This window comes from Salvelinus alpinus, chromosome 1, assembly GCF_045679555.1.
Source record: "Salvelinus alpinus chromosome 1, SLU_Salpinus.1, whole genome shotgun sequence".
NCBI lineage: Eukaryota > Metazoa > Chordata > Actinopteri > Salmoniformes > Salmonidae > Salvelinus > Salvelinus alpinus.
In genome coordinates, this window is record NC_092086.1 from 117,503,163 (window position 1) to 117,506,900 (window position 3,738).

Consider the following 3,738-nt stretch of genomic DNA (forward strand, 5'->3'; position numbering starts at 1 on the left):
AGGCCATATACAGGGGGTACCAGCACAGAGTCAATGTGGAGACTATATACAGGGGGTACCAGTACAGAGTCAATGTGGAGGCTATATACAGGGGGTACCAGTACAGAGTCAATGTGGAGGCTATATACAGGGGGTACCGGTACAGCGTCAATGTGGAGGCTATATACAGGAGGTACCGGTACAAAGTCAATGTGGAGGCTATATACAGGGGGTACCGGTACAGCGTCAATGTGGAGGCTATATACAGGAGGTACCGGTACAAAGTCAATGTGGAGGCTATATACAGGGGGTACCGGTACACAGTCAATGTGGAGACTTTATAGAGGGGGTACCGGTACAGAGTCAATGTGGAGGCTATATACCGGGGGTACCGGTACAGAGTCAATGTGGTGGCTATATACAGGTAGTACCAGAACAGAGTCAATGTGGAGGCTATATACAGGGGGAACGAGTACAGAGTCAATGTGGAGGCTATATACAGGAGGTACCGGTACAGAGTCAATGTGGAGGCTATATACAGGGGGTACCGGTACAGAGTCAATGTGGAGGCTATATACAGGGGGTACCGGTACAGAGTCAATGTCGAGTCTATATACAGGGGGTACCGATACAGAGTCAATGTGGAGACTATATACAGGGGGTACCGGTACAGAGTCAATGTGGAGGCTATATACAGGGGGTACCGGTACAGAGTCAATGTGGAGGCTGTATACAGGGTGTTACGGTACAGAGTCAATGTGGAGGCTATATACAGGGGGAACCGGTACAGAGTCAATGTGGAGGCTATATACAGGGGGTACCGGTACAGAGTCAATGTGGAGGATATATACAGGGTGTTACAATACATAGTCAATGTGGAGACTATATACAGGGGGAACCGGTACAGAGTCAATGTGGAGGCTATATACAGGGGGTACCGGTACAGAGTCAATGTGGAGGATATATACAGGGTGTTACAATACATAGTCAATGTGGAGACTATATACAGGGGGTACCAGTACAGAGTCAATGTGGAGGCTATATACAGGGGGTACCGGTACAGAGTCAATGTGGAGGATATATACAGGGTGTTACAATACATAGTCAATGTGGAGGCTATATACAGGGGGTACCAGTACAGAGTCAATGTGGAGGTTGATCTAACTAATGTTTGGAGTGCAGAGAACTGCTTTAGTGGACATTCTGTGGAGAACCTCTAGTGCAGTAGATATCTAGAGGACATTCTGTGGAGACCCTCTAGTGCAGTAGATATCTAGAGGACATTCTGTGGGGACCCTCTATAGTGCAGTAGATATCTAGAGGACATTCTGTGGAGACCCTCTAGTGCAGTAGATATCTAGAGGACATTCTGTGGAGACCCTCTAGTACAGTAGATATCTAGAGGACATTCTGTGGAGACCCTCTAGTACAGTAGATATCTAGAGGACATTCTGTGGAGACCCTCTAGTACAGTAGATATCTAGTGGACATTCTGTGGAGACCCTCTAGTACAGTAGATATCTAGTGGACATTCTGTGGAGACCCTCTAGTGCAGTAGATATCTAGTGGACATTCTGTGGAGACCCTCTAGTGCAGTAGATATCTAGAGGACATTCTGTGGAGACCCTCTAGTGCAGTAGATATCTAGTGGACATTCTGTGGAGACCCTCTAGTGCAGTAGATATCTAGAGGACATTCTGTGGAGACCCTCTAGTGCAGTACATATCTAGTGGACATTCTGTGGAGACCCTCTAGTGCAGTAGATATCTAGTGGACATTCTGTGGAGACCCTCTAGTGCAGTAGATATCTAGAGGACATTCTGTGGAGACCCTCTAGTGCAGTACATATCTAGTGGACATTCTGTGGAGACCCTCTAGTGCAGTAGATATCTAGTGGACATTCTGTGGAGAACCTCTAGTACAGTAGATATCTAGAGGACATTCTGTGGAGACCCTCTAGTACAGTAGATATCTAGTGGACATTCTGTGGAGACCCTCTAGTGCAGTAGATATCTAGTGGACATTCTGTGGAGACCCTCTAGTACAGTAGATATCTAGTGGACATTCTGTGGAGACCCTCTAGTACAGTAGATATCTAGTGGACATTCTGTGGAGACCCTCTAGTGCAGTAGATATCTAGTGGACATTCTGTGGAGACCCTCTAGTGCAGTAGATATCTAGAGGACATTCTGTGGAGACCCTCTAGTGCAGTAGATATCTAGAGGACATTCTGTGGAGACCCTCTAGTGCAGTAGATATCTAGAGGACATTCTGTGGAGACCCTCTAGTACAGTAGATATCTAGAGGACATTCTGTGGAGACCCTCTAGTACAGTAGATATCTAGTGGACATTCTGTGGAGACCCTCTAGTACAGTAGATATCTAGTGGACATTCTGTGGAGACCCTCTAGTGCAGTAGATATCTAGTGGACATTCTGTGGAGACCCTCTAGTGCAGTAGATATCTAGAGGACATTCTGTGGAGACCCTCTAGTACAGTAGATATCTAGTGGACATTCTGTGGAGACCCTCTAGTACAGTAGATATCTAGAGGACATTCTGTGGAGACCCTCTAGTGCAGTAGATATCTAGAGGACATTCTGTGGAGAACCTCTAGTGCAGTAGATATCTAGAGGACATTCTGTGGAGACCCTCTAGTACAGTAGATATCTAGTGGACATTCTGTGGAGACCCTCTAGTACAGTAGATATCTAGTGGACATTCTGTGGAGACCCTCTAGTGCAGTAGATATCTAGTGGACATTCTGTGGAGACCCTCTAGTGCAGTAGATATCTATAGGACATTCTGTGGAGACCCTCTAGTGCAGTAGATATCTAGTTGACATTCTGTGGAGACCCTCTAGTACAGTAGATATCTAGAGGACATTCTGTGGAGACCCTCTAGTGCAGTAGATATCTAGAGGACATTCTGTGGGGACCCTCTATAGTGCAGTAGATATCTAGTGGACATTCTGTGGAGACCCTCTAGTGCAGTAGATATCTAGTGGACATTCTGTGGAGACCCTCTAGTGCAGTAGATATCTAGAGGACATTCTGTGGAGACCCTCTAGTGCAGTAGATATCTAGTGGACATTCTGTGGAGACCCTCTAGTGCAGTAGATATCTAGAGGACATTCTGTGGAGACCCTCTAGTGCAGTAGATATCTAGAGGACATTCTGTGGAGAACCTCTAGTGTAGTGCAGTAGATATCTAGAGGACATTCTGTGGAGACCCTCTAGTGCAGTAGATATCTAGAGGACATTCTGTGGAGACCTTCTAGTGCAGTAGATATCTAGAAGACATCCTGTGGAGACCCTCTAGTGCAGTAGATATCTAGAGGACATTCTGTGGAGACCCTCTAGTGCAGTAGATATCTAGAGGACATTCTGTGGAGACCCTCTAGTGCAGTAGATATCTAGTGGACATTCTGTGGAGACCCTCTAGTGCAGTAGATATCTAGTGGACATTCTGTGGAGAACCTCTAGTACAGTAGATATCTAGTGGACATTCTGTGGAGAACCTCTAGTGTAGTGCAGTAGATATCTAGTGGACATTCTGTGGAGAACCTCTAGTGTAGTGCAGTAGATATCTAGTTGACATTCTGTGGAGACCCTCTAGTACAGTAGATATCTAGTGGACATTCTGTGGAGAACCTCTAGTACAGTAGATATCTAGAGGACATTCTGTGGAGACCCTCTAGTGCAGTAGATATCTAGTGGACATTCTGTGGAGACCCTCTAGTACAGTAGATATCCAGCTC